Source organism: Artibeus jamaicensis, unplaced genomic scaffold (assembly GCF_021234435.1).
Source record: "Artibeus jamaicensis isolate MK-2021 breed Jamaican fruit bat unplaced genomic scaffold, CSHL_Jam_final scaffold_1283, whole genome shotgun sequence".
NCBI lineage: Eukaryota > Metazoa > Chordata > Mammalia > Chiroptera > Phyllostomidae > Artibeus > Artibeus jamaicensis.
In genome coordinates this window covers 15853698-15871456 of record NW_026522028.1, presented here as the reverse complement: position 1 = coordinate 15871456, position 17759 = coordinate 15853698, and the positions used below count along the sequence as shown (strand labels likewise).

At 40.4% G+C, this 17759-nt stretch overlaps 1 protein-coding gene and 1 long non-coding RNA gene across 5 annotated transcripts in view; one reads left to right on the top strand and one right to left on the bottom strand.

Annotated features, from left to right (window-relative positions):
* Positions 1 to 17078, top strand: part of LOC128625957 (uncharacterized) — a 127376-nt gene extending 110298 nt beyond the window's left edge. Inside the window, exon 4 of the long non-coding RNA XR_008389824.1 lies at positions 16113 to 17078. This is a non-coding gene — a long non-coding RNA (uncharacterized LOC128625957). The remainder of the gene's footprint in view (positions 1 to 16112) is intronic.
* ADGRG2 (adhesion G protein-coupled receptor G2) overlaps positions 1 to 17078 on the bottom strand; it is a 123599-nt gene extending 106521 nt beyond the window's left edge. For all 4 annotated transcript variants that reach the window (XM_037157547.2, XM_037157549.2, XM_037157548.2 and 1 more), the window contains exon 1: positions 16994 to 17078. The gene's annotated coding sequence lies outside the window, so the exon portion shown is untranslated. The remainder of the gene's footprint in view (positions 1 to 16993) is intronic.
* Positions 17079 to 17759: the final 681 nt, after the last annotated feature.

Sequence of the window (17759 nt, the reverse complement as noted above, 5' to 3'; positions counted from 1 at the left end):
CCTAGGGGAAGAAAAACTACTGCAAGTGAACTCATATTCAGCTTTGTGATTCCTTGTAGGCAAAGGGAAAAGGATTATTTCCAAAACCAATTTTGTGGGTTGTGAACTAAAACCTTACAAAATGATTTCCAAAATAGCTGGCTAAAATCTAAAGGAATCAATGGCTTGATTTAGGTTTAGTTAACAAAATAGCTTGAGGTTTGTTCAGATCAGCTAATTATGACTGTGTGTGCATGTGTTTAATCCTTCCTCATCCCAACCCTAGCAAATGTGGGTTCAGTTGTTCACTAGGAATGGTCTGGGAAGTAGATTGAAATGGATTCAGCAGGTTTTGCAGGGAAATATGTATATATATTTGTGTGTGTGTCTATATATATTTGTTTGTGTGCATGTCTAATTTAGTTCAGGGTTTGGTAAATCATAGTGTCAATCATTCTAATTTTTCTGGATAGTTCAATTCAAGCTCATGGTTAAAATTAACAGCACAATATTCCTTAACTTGGTGATTTTCTACCTTTTTCTTCTCATAGCAGGCACACATAAACTAATTAAAATTCTACAACACACCCAAAAATATATTTTTTGCTGATTTGACAAAAATAGGTATAGTTTTGATTCATTATGTTGGCTGTTGCCATTTTTAAAAAATTTTACCATCTAAGGGAAAAGAGGTCAGTGCCCCTTACTAAGTAGTCAGGTATTGCATGTTTTAAAAGTTCTTGCAGCACACCAGTTGAAAATGGCTGGCTTAACTGAATAGGAACTTTTCTAAAGAGACGAAGGTTCTTTCCCTGGCCAGTGTGGTTCAGTGGGCTGGTCATTGTCCCATAAACCAAAAGGTTGCAGGTTCAATTCCCCATCAGGGCACATGCCTAGGATGCAGGTTTTGTCACCAGTTGGGCATGTATAAGAGTCAACCACTCGATGTCTCTCTCACATATCAATGTTTCTCTCCCTCTCTCTCCCTCCCTTTCCCTCTCTCTGAAATCAGTAAGCATGTCTTAGGTAAGGATTAAAAAATAGAGAGGTTCTTTATATAAAGTGCTTTATATAACTCTTTCAAACCAAGATCTATATATCACATTGAACTGATATTACCCGATTTTCACAGAAAACACTACTTCATTCTGCAAAATCAAGTGTGTACATCTAATGCACACCTGACAACCTAAACAATATTCAGCTTTTCAGACAGTGCTTAGCGAAAGTTTGACGAGATTCTTTTGAAGAACTCAGATGCTGATCCTCTAATGTGGTACACTCAGCTCAGTGTTCAAGTGCCTGCTGCATGCCAACAACAAGTGAGGCTGGAGAACTTCCTTGTTAGGCTCATGAGTAATAATTTCATTTCATCCTTAGCTTCTTGAAGAAACAAATATCTACTTACCGATTGATTTAATATGTAACTGTGAAAAGACCACTGGACTTAGAGTCAAAAGACTTGGCTAAAGGACTGAAGGAATGAAGGAAAAGGAATCAAATGAAAATAAAGAAAAAGGAATGAATTTCTGGATCATCATATGGAATACACTTAAAAACATGATGCTAAGTGAAAGAAGCCAGATACAGAAGGCCACATGTCATGTGATTCCATTTATATAAAATGTACAGAATAGGCAAATCTATAGATACAGAAAGTAGACTAGCGGTTGCCAGGGGCTGGAGGAGGGGTAAAGTGGGAGACATAGGGAGTGACTGCTAAGGAGTACAGGGTTTCTCTTTGGGGTGATGAAAATGTTCTGGAATTAGTGGTGATGGTTATACAACCCTGTGAATATACTAAAAACCATTGACTTGTACACTTTAGAAAGGTGAATTATACAGTATATGAATTGTTTCTCAAGTAAAGAAAATGAGATAAAAAAAGGTTTAAAAAATAAAAGATCTGACTTTGCTATTGACTAACTAGCTTTGTGAGCTGTGGGTAAAGCATTTAACCTACCTCCCATTTTGTTAGTGAGATACAAATGAGATATCTCTATATAAGTAATTTTGGGAAAAAATGTATGATGCTACAAATTCAAGGCAATTTAATTCAAAATATTAATGAGGTTCTTCATGGAACTTTATGGTAATTCTATGGTATGTATGTAAAAGCAAATGGCCAAGACAATTTGACAAAGAACAAGAAGTGATGGCTTGATCTACCAGCACCAAGACTCATTAGAAAGCTATAGCAATCAAGCATAGTATTCACTCAGGGTTAGACAAATATGCCAAGAAGCCAAATTTGGAGAATTCCGCCAAGATGGAGGCATAGGTGGAATCACTGCGCCTTCTCGCACAACTAAGTTTAAAAACAACAAAGTTTTAGCAACAAAAACGCAGCCAGACCACAGAAAATTTAACTACACGGAAGTCTGACAACAACGTACCCTTCAGCCAAACCAGTAAGAGGGCAGAGCCAGCAGCAGAGTGGGGTCGGGCAGAAAAGATCCACCAGACCAACCCAGGTGAGCAACCCAGGTGCGCCAGCAGCTGTGGGCGGATTTCAAGTGTGGAGAAGCGGGCAGACCCACTGAGGGCTGATCTTGGTCACACATTTGCGCGCAGATAAACCGGTGAAGGAGCTAGCAGTGAGAAGGATTGCGCAGGCCCCAGGGGCAGGAAGCGGCAGAGGGAACCGCCATTGTCTCTCTCTGACCCCGCCCTCACATACAGCATCACAAACCAGCGACCTGGGTAGACCCGCCCTGGTGAACATCTAAGGCTCCGCTCCTCATATGTAACAGGCACGAACATATCAAAACATGGCTCAAGAACCACTCAGAGCCCCAGAGCCGATAAATCTATGCAATGAAGAAATAGCCAAACTTTCAGCTGCACAGTTCAAAACACTAGTGATCAGGATCCTCACAGAACTGGTTGATTTTAGTCACAAATTAGAGGAACATACGAAGGCTAAACTAATTGAAATGAATGGAAATACACAGGAAACCAATAGTAATGGAAAGGAAACTGGGGCTCAAATCAAAGGAGTGGACCAGAAAGAGGAAAAAAATGACCAAACAGAAAAGGATGAAAAAACAAGAATTCAAAAAAATGAGGAGAGGCTTAGGAACCTTCAGGACATCTTTAAACGTTCCAACATCCAAATTATAGGGGCACCAGAAGGGGAAGAGGAACAGCCACAAGTGGAAAACTTATTTGAACAAATAATAAAGGAGAATTTCCCCAATATGGCAAAGGAAATAGACTTCCAGGACATCCAGGAAGCTCAGAGAGTCCCAAAGAAGTTGGACCCAAGGAGGAACACACCAAGGCACATCATAATTACATTAGCCAAGATTCAAATGAAGGAGAGAATTCTAGAAGCAGCAAGAGATAAGGGGAGAGTCACCTACAAAGGAGTTCCCATCAGACTGTCAGCTGATTTCTCAAAAGAGACCTTACAGGCAAGAAGGGGCTGGAAAGAAGTATTCTAAGTCATGAAATCCAAAGACCTACATCCAAGATTGCTCTATCCAGCAAAGCTTTCATTTAGAATGGAAAGGCAGATAAAGTGCTTCTCAGATAAGATCAAATTCAAGGAGTTCATCATCACCAAGCCCTTATTCTATGAAATGTTAAAGGGACTTACCTAAGAAAAAAAAGATAAAAAAGTTGAACAGTAAAAGGACAGCAAACTCACAGTTATTAAGAACCACACCTAAAACAAAAGCAAACTAAGAGGACAGCTAGATCAGGAGCAGAACCATAGAAATGAAGATCACGTAGCGGGTTAGCAACAGGGGAGTGGGAGAAGGAGAAGGGGGGAGAAGGTACAGAAAATAAGTGGCATAGATGGTAGGTAGAAAATAGATAGGGGGAAGGGCCAAAATAGTATGGGAAATATAGAATCTAAAGAACTTGAGACACGTAGTCATAAACTAAAGGGGGGGAATGGTGGAGGAGGAGGTGTGCAGGGTGGAGGGGAATAAGGGGGGAAATAGAACAACTGTAATGGCATAATTAATAAAATATATTACAATAAATAAATAAATAAAAATGAAAAACTATGTGTCAGGAAAAAAAAAGAAGAGCCAAATTTGAGTGAGCCTGGAGGCACATTCATATATATATGGGCACATATAGCAAAGGAGGTGCCAGAGTAGATGCAGTTGAGGAGGTCAAGAATCAACTCTTCAACAGATGATGCTGGGACAACTGATTTTCTACATGGAAAAATAATCTGCACACAGATTCCTCAATTCCAATCAGACTGAAATTATTTGAAAAGCCAACATTTAAAACTTTAGGACAAAATGTAGAAGGATATCTTTATATCTTTAGAATAGAAATACAAAAAGTACAAAAGATAAAAAAGAAGAAATTTGACTGCATTTAAAGTAAGAACTTTATCAGAAGATACCATAAAAAGGGGAAAAATAAACCCCAAACTGGGAGACATTATCTACAATGTTGTGGACCACTCTGCCTAGTTCTAGGAATTGTAACTCTACCCCCTGTGGCTAAGGAGGAGTCAGTGACCTTTGGGATGCAAGTCGCAGGAGACAAAGCTTGTCTCTGGTAGCAAATGCTGCCTCAGTTTCCTCCCTGCCCCCAAAGCATGGTTGGAAGTCCTTGACAAGTAAGAGCCCTCAGAGGAGGGGCAACCTAACCCAGACACAACCACTTGGGAGGCCATCATGGAAGGACTTGGGGAGGTTGCAACAAAGAGGGAGCAATGGACTCTCGCCCCCCTGCCCCCACTTTGACAAAGCCCACCCCCATGTTCTCTGGGAGAAGGGCTTCCTGGCTCTAATCCCCTTAAGCCTGAATACCTGATGGGGAGGGGTGCAGCTCCTTGCCTTGCTAGAGCGTGTCCTGGAGAAAAATCTGGCATCACAAAGACTTCCTGATAAACCTGTGAAATCTGCTCTGCTAAGAGTGCTTTCATTCATATATTAAGGGTTCGAGCAGGAAACCCTAAAACTCTCTTTCTGACAGACTCTGACTCAGACTAAGCCCTCAGATTTCTTTGAAAGGTTATCTACTGTTTGATCCTTGCCCACCTGCATTCCTGTGTATTCCAACCCGTAAAAGCCCCTGGAGGAAGGGGCTCAAGGCCTTTTTCCCCTGAGAAGCTGGCCACCTCTCCTCCCCAAGCAGATCACATCACGTCTCAGCCATGTTTACTTTCATCTGTGGCACACGGGGGAACTTACAAGGAAAGTCGCCCCCACACTACAACATATATCACTAAAACTTAGTATCAGAACATATAAAGAACATCTACAAATCAATAAAAAATACAGACAATCTGATTTTAAAAACGGGCAAAAAAACCCTCAAACTAAAATTTCACAAACGTGAAATTTAAAGAGCCAGTGAATACTGGTACTCAGAAATGCAAGTCAAAACTAAAAGATCATACCTGTTGATCTTTTAGGTATTATATCCTATAGGTATGATATCACACAATATCATACCTATTATCATAGCTATATTCAAAAGTCTGACTATGCTAAGTGTTGGCAAGGATGCTGAACAACAGGAAGTGCCTTATACTGTTCCTTAGGAATGTAATCCAGCAACACCTAGTGCAATTGAAGAGTCATATACCCTGCTACCCAATACCTCTATTCCTAGATATTATCCCTAGATAAACATTCATATATTAGTACAAGGAAACATGTTCAAGGCTGTTCATAGCAGCTTCATTTTGAATAGCAAAATCTGAAACAAGTTAAATGACCACCAATAGAAGAATGTATACATGTTATATATTTATGTAATGAAATACTACAGAGCAGAGAAAAATAATTGAGTTAGAGTTACATGTAGCAACAAGGATAAATCTCAGAAAAATGAAAATAAAAGTTGCAAAAGAATATGAGAGTAAAAAAACCATATAAAGTTTAAAAGCATGCAGGTAGCATTCTTTCTTGCTTAGGGATATATTCATATGTAAAATAAGTATAAAGAGCCCTGGCTGGTATAGCTCAGTGGATTGCGCGTAGGCCTAGGAACCAAATAAGTATAAGAAATGTCTGAAAAGATAAACACCAATTTCAGGATAGTGCTTACCTCTGTGCACCTTTTTAAGCTAATGTATGGCCAGGATTGAGGGCCCCTAGATGACACCATTGATGGAGCAAGTTCAAAGGAGATGGAATTCCATGCACTTTCCTCAACAGAACTGAATCATCACTGACCCACCCTAAGTGGGTCCCCCTAGGAGCAAAGGTCACATAAGGGTCAAAGCCAAGTGCCTGACTGATAGTGTTTTGATTACCTAAACCAATTATCCACAAGTACCAGATCCCAGCAATAATTAACCACAAGAAGAGCTCACTTTACCATTCTGATGCTAGAAAGGAGGAGATAAAGTATTGAAATGGACTCTTCCTCATTGATAAAGGATTACCTTTTAGCAACAAACAGTAACCAAGACTTTATCAAAATTAACTGTATGAAAAGACTTTTTCATACAGTTAATATGAAAATTATCCCATACATAGTTTAGTATTTGATGATTTGAAAACTACTTTAGGCTTCAACAGCACATAAGAATCTTCACTGCAAACATCTGTTGTCATTATACAGAATATGCTGGCTAATAAAAAGTTTATGCTGATAGGACGCTGGATAAACCAATGAGAAGTTGTACTTCTACCTTCCCTTTGTATAGAGTCAATTAGACTCCCTCATTAAAAGACAATGTCTTATCTTTTAAATTGTTCATAGATCCAAGAAAACAAGGTTAAATACTCAATTCTTTAATTTTACTTGTTATTTTTGAAAAACAAAAGGTAAGAAAATGATCCTGAAGACTTGAACAGGTCTTGACAAAGTTGACAAGCAGACATTGCTTGCAGAAAACTGACTTCCATTTTAGTATCCTTTCTCTCCCCTAGGTGGGGCCCATTCTCAATCTATAGGTGCCCTGTGACCTCACACTTTTTGAACCTTTACCTGCTCTCAGGAGAAGACCTCATATAGAGGCACATCAACCCAGGAACACAGAAGCATGCTCTCCATAATCGGGCTTATTTCCAGCCATCCAAATGGTTGGTGTCATGCCAACAAAATAACTAGACAATTCCCCTGCAACAAAGTCCTGTGGAGCTCCTGGTTGTTTTCTTGCAATGGGGTTTTATTTAAAGAAACAAAAGTTCTTCCTGACTGTTGGCTTCAAACATCTACAGCTTTGGTTCCTCCAGAAGATAACTCTTAGGCAAGGATTCAAAAGCAAAAGGTTTACTTAGGATGTGATCCCAGGAAATAGGAGAATGGGGAAATGAGACAGGGGCAGGAAGGCAGCTAATACACACAGATGTGTTATCAAGCCAGTTACCAATTGGGGCAACTGAAGGTCATTCCTGGGACTGTGTAGAACACCTATCACTCCATCCCAGAGTCATCCTGCTCACTAGAGGGTAGGGGAACTCACTGTTTATCTACCAACTTTCACTAGGGCAACTTTCAGTAAGGCCGTTGCCCAAGTTGGGTGGGGAGGGGAGGGGAGTGTTAATTCCCTGGCACTCCTAGTCTACCACATGGGCAGACAGAGCAGGCTCTCTGGCAGAGAAATGCGCAGCGAATGGCTGGAAGGGGGCTGGTGTGTACTCAAGTGGTCAGGGTCAGGGCTGTTGAAATGAATACCCAGTCTCTCTGGAATGAACAAGGAAGTATGAAATATTGAAGCCAGGCAAGAAAAGGGTTGTTTCATGCCTGCCCTGCCCCACTCTTTTCTTCAGGCTAGGGCTGGGAGGACAAGTCCAGAACAGCACTTGGGCAGAGATGTTTATCATCCGTAAAAGGGTAACTGACAAAAGTTTCAGGTAATCCCCAGCAATGCTCTCAAGCTTCCCTATTCAAGGTGTGGCCCCCAAACAGCAGAAATCTCCTCCCTCACCGGAGAGCTACAGAATCCACATCTTAAACAAAATTCCCTGTATTATCTATTTGATTTGTATATTTTAAAGGCACTGCTGTAGATACTTTAGGGGCTCTCAGCACAGAGTACATTCAGTAAATGTCTCCTACCAAAACCAAATGCTAGGTATTTGCTTGATTTTATGGTATTTGCTCTAACCAGTTTGTCAAAATGACTTCAGATTTGCTAAATGGAGTAAGTTAATGATAGTGTCAACCTGTCTACCTGGGTTTAATCACAGCAAAATAAAGTGCACTTGAGTTTTTCAAGAACCTCCATTGATTTTGTCCCCCACCTTTTTCTCCCTTGCTAAAACTCTTAAGATATTTAAAAATGACATCTTTATACACATAGTTGGTAAAGGGATAAATGAGCATAGAAACAGATTCTTAGGAGAAAAATGTAGAAAAACAACTGATGCCAAAAATTAGTTGAAGTTATGAATAAAAAGCCTCAACACTGTATATAGAGACAGATGTGCATGTCCAAAGTTGGCTACTAATCCTAATTGCATTCAGAGGAGAAAATGATCAGCAACTTTGAAAACAAGTAGGAGGGAGCAGAATATGACAGCACAAAATATACCTGTGTGGCAAAAGGATTATCTTGAGGTCGATTCTTTTTAAGAAATAAGACCTAGGAGAAGCTCTGGAAACTGAGAAGTTACCTTCTTGTAAGACACATTTATATTAATAAGAGAAATCTCCATTTGTAAGAGTGTGACTCTAAATCTCTAGAAACTCTTTATCAATGGGTAAGGCACTGACCTAAATCTAATAAAAACCTTACCCTATCACCTCCCATAACTGCCCCCAACATCTTCTTTTGTCTTTACCTGGGGGTGCTATTTAAGGTGGTAGCTTAAGCCATTTTGGGGAGTTCTTCAATTTTTCTGGGTCTCCCCCATGTATACAGGAGGTATTCATGTTATTAAACTTGCTTGCTTTTCTCCCCTTAATCCAACTTTTATTACAAAGAGGTCTCAACCAAGACCCAAGAAGAGTAGAAGGGAAATTGTTTCCTCCTCCACAATGTCAATGTCATACAAGACAAATAAAGGCTGTAGAAATGTTGCAGACCAAAATAGGCTAAGAGACCTGACAACTAAATGCCGTAACAACCCTAGACCAGATCCAGTACTAAAAGTAAAATTATTGTAAAGGATGCTATCACGTTTACTGTCAAAATTGGAACACAAATAGCAGATTAGATAACAGTTACTATAGTTGATAATAGTACTGTGGTTATGTAAAAGAATATTCTTATTCTTAGGAAATCCATACTGAAGTGCTTAGGAATAAAAGCCATGATGCATGTAATCTTATCCTCAAATAGTTCAGAAAAAAATTATGCATGTCCATCAGTGCAAATGATAAAGCAAATAGGTTAAAATGTTAGCAATAGATGAATCTGTATAAAAGGGTATATGGGTATTCTCTCTACGATTTTTATTTTTGCAACTTAATTTTAAACTTTGAAAATTTCAAATAAAAAGTTTTAAACAATGATTTAAAAAGAATACATTCAGAGCCTGGAAAAGAAGCCAGTCTTTGACACATTGGGGATGGATCATTCACAGTTTCACAGTAACAGTGGGGGTTATCATGAGTATTTGTACAAATACAGGTATGTTAGGGGCTTGGGTGGTGAGACTATGAGGAGATTGCTGTCTAATGAGCAGCTGATGTAGGAGTGACAAAGGAAATAAAGGAAGGTATAAAATAGCTGTTTTTGGAGAGTAGAAATGCAAACTCACTGTGCAAGCATGGTAGGTAATGCTGAAGGCCCACTTGAGATTTATTAAGGACAGGAACTGGACCTAGATATCAGTATTTATTCTGAAAACTCCCCCAAGTGATTTGAATGAGCTTTCAGAATTGCTGTGCTAAGGCAGGGTTTCTCAACCTCAGCAATATGGACCTTTGAGTCAGATAATTATTTGTTGGGGAATAAAAGGGCAAGAGAGGAAGTCCTCTGCATTATAAGATGTGTAGCAACATCCTTGGTCTCTACTCGATAGATACCAGTAGCACCCCCACCTCTGCCAGAAATATCTCCAAACATTGCCAAATGTTCCTCGGGTTTGGGTAGGGGGCAAAATCAGTCCCGATTGAAAACCGATATGCTAAGAGAACAAAGGCTATAAACATTACATATTTATAAAGGTCAGGAATTGTGTATACTGTTTGTTGCTATGAGCATTGTGGTTAAGAACACAGACTATGAAATCAGGTGGTCTGGGTTTTAAACCCCAGATCCCCTACTTACCTTTTCTATGACCTTAGACAAGCTACTTAACCTTTCTGTGCCTCAGTTTCCTCATCCGTAAAATGTGTTTCAAGAGGTTGAGAGGATTAAATGAGTTAACATACAAGGCAGTAAGAGCAGTGCCTGCTTAATAAATATTAGCTATTAGCTATCTTTAGTACATTATCACAGAGTCAGAAACATAGTGGATACCAGATGTCTGTTGATTAATGAACTGCTTACATTAAAATATACTCCACACTAAATCTAAAGAAGTTTTCACATTAAAATTGAACAGAAAGTCAGAGTGCATTGGATTTGTCTTAAGATTAGTGCCTGATGTTTCTAGATTCTATGTGCATCATTCATGCATTCAACAAATATTTATTGATCACCTACTATGTCCCACTGTTGTCGATACTGAGAATACAACAAACATTGACTATGATACACAAAGTCCTTGCCCTTGTGGAACTTACAGTCTAGCACAGGGGAGGCAGGGAAGACATGGCTTATATAAATAAATAATATATAACCCCAAATAATAGTGGTACAAAGAATACAAAAGTTGGATGAGAGGATGGCCATTTATAGTGGTAAGTGACTAATGCCATTTTAGAATGAAGGCTAGAGAAGGCCCAAATTAAATGAGGGAACAAGTTGTATGAATACCTGGTGAAATGATGCAAAGGCTTGGAAGCAAATGCTTGGCTTGGGTGAGGAAGAGCAAGGAGACTGGGGTGTTTGAGGAGGTATGAGAAGATGAGGCATAAAGGCCTTATAGTGCCCCAGAGGCAACACTGGAGATCTGGGGATTTATTCTAAGTGTGGTAGAGATTATTAATGGGTTTCGAGCTGTGAGTTTACAAGACTACATTTACCGGCTACTCTTGGGGTCAAGGGTGGATGCTGGCAGACTGGTTTAGTGGCTATACAGCAATTAAAGAGAAAAATGTGGATAGCATGATTATCCAAGGGTGTTATAATTGAACTCCTTTGCATCACAGCAAGATGTAATATAAAATGAATTTGTTCTGGACATAGTTCAGCAGTTTGGACCTAAAAACCAAATCAACAATTTTTATAAAACAACGTTTTATGAGGGAGTGGTCAAATCAATTTAGAGGGTTATAATTATTATTTGAAAATGAAATAGATGGAAGAGAATTGCAAATATTAGCATACACTGCACAAAGAAAAAGTGCATACTTTGTGAGATTCATAGCAGTTTGTGAAGTGCTGTTTCAATTATATCTACCTATGTTCATACTGGATTGAGACTGAAAATATACTTCTTTCCCTGGCTGGTGTAGCTCAGTGGATTGAGAGTGGGGCTGCAAACCAGAGGATCCCAGTTTGATTCCCTGTCAGGGCACATGCCTGGGTTGTGGGCCAGGTCCCTGATGGGGGGCGTATGAGAGGCAACCACACATTGATGTTTCTCTCCCTCTCTCCTTCCTTCTCTTCTAAAGAAAAATAAAATCTGTAAATATATAGATGCTTCTCATTATGAATAGTGGGACCAGAAAATTTGAAAAACACTACAAAAAGCTATCTTATTTATGGATAAGTAGATTATAAACTGTCCCTTTATTCTTTTTCATCCTTTTTGTACCTGGCATCTCTCCAAATCTAAAGATTTTATTTATTTATTTATTTTTTGAGAGAGGGGAAGGGAAGAAAAGAGAAACATCAATGTGCGAGTACCTCTTGCACACATACCCCCACCACCACCAGGCTGGCAACCCAGGCATATGCCCTGATTTGGAATCAAACTAGTGACCCTTTGCTTCACAGTCTGGCGGCCAATCCACTGAGCCACACCAGCCAGGGCTCAAATTTAAAATATTATTTAAAAGTTCTAAGGGTAGTTTCTTCATAGTCTACATAAAATGAATTGACTTATGCTACACTATCTTCTCCCCAAGGGAGATCAAAATATGACCATCCAAAGCTGAAAAGACTGACTCACGTCTAAACTGTTAGACTTTTTTACAAAAATGATTTATTTTAATTGTTGTTCAAGTAGTTTTCTGTCTTTTACTCCCATCCCAGGCCACCCCCCAAATGCTCCCCACCTCCCTCCCATTTCCATCCCCCTTAGTTGTTGTCCATGTGTCCCTTTATACTTGTTCCTGCAAACCCTTCCCCTTTTCCCCTGAAATTGAGAAAAAAAAATCCCAAGCACAACCAGAAATCTGGCCAAGAACCAGAAATTTTAAAATGAAACTTTAGACATTTGAAACTAAAAGTGGAAAGAAACCTCCTGGAGGTAATAAGGAAAACTACCAACTCTACAGCAAGCATAATTAATACCTAGTAGTACACTATTAGAAGCATTGCCACTCAAATAACTACCCTAGAGGGAAACCTAGCCACTAAGGCAAGTCAACAAAATGAGGAAAAATCATTGAGGGAAGGGGTTCCTAAGTTATTGCCATTTGCAGACGGTTTGAATGTCTACCTTCAAAATCTAAGAAAATCTACTGAAAAATTATGAGCTAACAAAAGTTCAGCGACATGCCTTGAATATGACAGATCTACAAAAAGTTAGCCTTTCTATATAGTAGTATAGTAATTATGAAATGGGAAAAAGGATACAATTTCTAAAAGCAATAAAACTTACATACACAAAACAATCTAAGAATTCACATCACAAGATTATGTAATACCTAAAATGTGGTATTCACATAAGGATGGACATACACTAAACATACAGATTAATGGAACAGAATAGAGTTCAAAAATAAACTCATACTTACACAGTCTATTAATTTTTGACAACAGGGTCTAGAGGATACAATGGGGAGAAAGTACAGAATTTTCAACACATAGTGTTGGGACATCTGGTTATCTACATAGAACAAAAGTGAACTTTGATCTATAAAAATTTACTCAAAATGAAGTTATAAACTCACATAAATGATAAAACTATTGGGTTGGCCAAAAAGATTGTTTGGTTTTTTTCTGTAAGATGACTCTAGTAGCACTTAGTTGTCTTTAACTTCATTTAAAACAATTTTGTTAGACTGTATTGTGACAGCTGTCATATGAGTGTACATTAAAAAAACTCATCTAAATTGGTGAATTTTTGTGTAGCCATTTTAATATTGAAGATGGAAGGAAAAAATACAACATTTTTGGCATATTATGCTTTATTATTTTAAGAAAAGTAAAAATGTAACTGAAATTCAAAAGAAGATTTTGTGCAGTGTGTGGAGAAGGTGCTGTGACTAATTGAACATGTCAAAAGTGGTTTGTGAAGTTTCATGCTGGAGATTTCTCACTGGACAATGCTCCTCAGTCGGGAAGACCACTTGAAGTTGATAGTGACCAAATCAAGATGTTAATTGAGAAAATCAACATTATACCACAGGAGAGATAGCCGACATACTCAGAATATCCAAATCAATACAGTTATTCTTGAATATGAAAAATGTCTCTTATTTTATGGAAAAAAACTAAATGAACTTTCTGGCCAACCCAATATAAAATGCCAAAAAGAAAGTACAGGAGAATGTCTCAGAAAATGTGAGGTAAACAAAGATTTATCTAACAGGTTAGTTAAACAGGTTTATCAATAGAAGAAAATAACGTGATGAATTGGATTTTATAAAAATGTAAAAGATCTGCTTTTCAAAAAAAATCACTAATTCTACTTTGTATAAGTCAAATAAAGTAGTGCGGCCACCTGAGAAAAGTTTGGCAGTTCTTATAAAGTTAAATTTACCACACAATATAGCAATCTTACTTCTGGTTATTTACTTGAGGAAAATGAAAATTATGTTCACACAAAAATCTATATGTGAATGTTTATATTGGCCCTATTCATAATCACTGAAAATTGGTGAATGATAAATAAACCATGAAATATTATTCAGCAATGAAAAATGATCAAATTATTGGTTCATCCAACAACAGGGATGAATCTCAGATGCATTGTGCAAGATGAAAGAAGCCAGACTTGGAAAGCTTTATCCTGTATGAATCTATTCACAGGACATTCTGAAAAAGACAGATTTATAGGGACAAAACAAATCAGTGGTCGTCAGGGACTGAGAGTTATGGGAGGGATTGACTGACTACAAAGGCTCAATAAGGAATTTTTTTGGAGTGATGAAGTTCTTCTCTATGTTCTAAAAGGAGTGGATGTTATTATAAATAAATTATACCTCAATTTTAAAAACATGGAATTGATTCATGAATTAATTAGGTAGATTTATAAAATGGAACAGTGTTCATAGATTCTGACTTGATTGAGGGAATTTATTTTGTGATAATTTTCCCCAAGTGTTTAGTTTATTTCTGAACTTCCAGTATCCTCCATCTCATACCATGACCCCAAAATGTTTCATGTGAATTAAAACCCCACATATCTTTAAGACCATAAACATTTTTAAAAGATCTAAAAGAAAAATGTTTTTCTCTATCTTGAGGTAGCGAAGGCCTTTCTGAGTCAGGCATAAAAACTAGCTCCCAAGCTTTTTACTAAAGGCAGAATCTCTCCTTTCTGTGATTGAAGTTATTAACATCACAGAAACACATCCCCTCCCCCCTTTTTAATTGAATAGTGTTCTTCCCAGTTTGTAGCAAGTATTCGAAAAGTGAATTGGCACTCTCAGAGAGCAAAATGCAAAAATGTATTTGTTAGTTTCATGTGAGTAGTGAAGGCACCAGGACCTATAGTTATGCCCCATTTCTGAGTCCCAAACCAGGTACTGTCACACCACAGCCACACCAGAGTCCCCAGAGTGACCACGTTGGCCATGGAAAAGCAGCTTCTTTACTGGCTCTCCCTAACACCAGAGCAAATTCACTTTGCCATTTCTGGAAGGCTGTTCATGGTACCAAAAACATAGTGGCTCTTCTTTCCCTGCTAAACCTGCCAATGAAATTCCATTTCTCAGACTTACTCTCCCTCTACAGAACAAAATCATATCCATAATTAAAGTCCTTTTTTTTTTCTTTTCTGTGTTTCCTTTCTTTCCCTAGAAAAGTACACACAACTGGAGTCCATGGGTTTGGGGCAAGAATTATTCATGGAGAAAACAGGGATGCTGGCCCTACATTTCTTCGGTGTTTTTCAATAGAAAAAAAAAAACCTGCTCTATCCCTCTTTTAGTGAAAGTCACCTTGCAGGGATGTGGGAATGATAAGAGCAGAGGGAATCCGATCAGGGCTGGCATCTAGCTGAGGCTTTGTAAAACAATACCCCTGGAACAACTACAAAATTTGGCCACTTTTTGTTTTCCAGCTTTGCATTTGAGCTATAAAAGCAGTCAAGCCAAGCAGTGTCCAGCTCACTTTAGACCTTTACTAAGCAAAACTTTGAGACACTAAAAAGGACTTGGCAAATCCTTTGGAAATAACACACATTTTGTCACCTAATTTACAAACTATTATGACATCAAACTTAATTGTATTGTTTGTTAACAATTAAACTCTTAATAAATTGTTTATTGTTATGAATAAACAATAAATATTGGCATACTGTATATCACTGAGGTTATAATCATAGGCTTACCTCTTGAAATAGTGCAAGAGAAGCTGAGAAAGATGGGAGGAACTGCAACATCTAGTTAGTCTCTGCTTAATAGACCTTCACTCTCCATTACCCACCCACCAGCTCTGAACCCTATTAGAACAAATAGATCCTTTTTTTTTCTGCCTTGATGACTATTAGTATCAGCTACATAATCTGTGGGGTCCAGTGCAAAATGAAAACACACAGCCTTTTATTCAACAGTTATTAAGAAATTTGACAGTGACAGCAAGGCATTAAACAAATACAGGTCGCAAGCCCATACAGGGAGCTCTACTATTAGATGATGTATTTGGCTAGTAAGTGGTAGTAAGAAAAGTACAATACTTCGCTGCTAGATGAGTAGCAGTCGGTTTAATGTGTGTGATTGGGGTGGAGGTGGGATTGTAAAGTCTTAGGACCAACTCTCCCAATCTCCCACTTAAGTTTTTCGAAACTGTTGAACAATAAGTACTTCTGCAGGGCCTGCCATGTCAGTGTGGTGCATGGAACAGCAACGGCGGCAGAAGCATGCGGGAGCTTGTTACAAACGCAGACTGTCAGGGCCCCACCTCAGACCTACGAATCAGAATCTGCATTTTAACGAGACCCCCCAACGAATTCCTGTGGACAACACATACAAAGAAGTGTCGCCATCGAGGGAGCCTCAGAAGACGCTGCCGCCTGCCTCATCTAGGTCTCTGGAGGTCCATCAGCTCTCTTTCTCTTCCTTTATAGTCCCGGAGCCTCGAAACCTCAATTCCCAGTCGAAAAGTGATCACCTGAGACCTCCAGCTTCTTCCTTTCCCCATGCTCACCCGCAGACTCCGGGCTGCCTCTCCATCCCGCTGCACCCCGGGCCACCTGTTCTGGGTCCCTCCAGGCGGTGCTGTGCCAAGCCTTCCAGGGTCCGGAGCGCCTTCACGCTCCTAAGGCTCCGCCGCACCCACTGACCGGAAAGGTAAACTGAGTGCCCGCGAGTCGCGTCTCGAGGAGCGACCGCGAGAACAAGACTCGTGATTCCATTTTCTAGAGGGGTGGGGAGAGTTTGAGGCCGTTTGAAGGCTTTGGGTACACTTGTCACCCCCTCAGAGAACGCGTCTCAGGAGCCCCCTTTCCCACGGCGCCACTCTCCCACTGTCGGGATGTCGGCCCCCGGAGCAAGGCCAATTTGACTCTGCCTTTCAGGGCGGCCTTGGGCCCCGACTCAGAGCCGCAGCTGGGCGGAGGGAGCTATCACCCCGCGGTCCCGTAGCCCTTCAAGTCCAGGCGCTGCGCCGGAGGCGCCCGCGCCAGTCGCCAGCTCCTTGGGCTGGGTCTCGGGAACCCGAGGAGATAGACCCATCCCGGCGCTGTGTGCTTACCTGCCGGTCCCCACAAACGGGCTGGCTACTGGCGCCCTCCTGCTCTCCTTTTCCCCTTTTCTCTCTCTGCCGTCCCTCCTCCCGCCTCCCGGGGGCTGGGCACCGCCCCCGTCCGCCCGCCCGTTATCCAGTTGCCCAGCGGCATGGCGCGTCAAGCACCCGGGGCTGTGAGGCTGGGTGCTGAGGCTGAACGCGGAGGTGGGGAACAGACGGAGGGAGGAGAATATGAGCCTGTGGGCGACCGGCCGAAACCCTGCGGGGAACTAGGGACTGGGGGTAGAGAGAAAAGTGGGACACGGACTGGTTTGTCCACCCCAACCCAGCCAAGGCGCCCGCGGCGCTTCTGGACTCCTTCGACCGTGAGATCCTCAGATGCCAGCTGTCGATCGGCGCTCTTCCTTAGGGACCCCAATCTCTAGAACCAGCCGCTCACCTTTAGGGGTCGCCCTGATACCCTAATGCCTGTTCCACCACTTTCGGCACTGGGATGAGTGGTAACCTGGAGGTCACTCCTCTGCTACAGTATTTCTGATGCAGAGATTGGATGTCAGACCACTTGAAGGGAGATTCCGAAAGATCGGTAAAAAGGAAAACGTCCTGGGAAAGGATTCAGCTGCATGGTTATCTGGTGAAGGACATGTTACACAGGATACCTAGAAACAGGGATCCCCAATACACTGCCTGCTAGGTGAAGTCAGTTATTCCTGGACCCCTCTATCTTTTCTGTCTGTCAGCATCTCCTCTGCCCCTTCATAGAATAAAAATT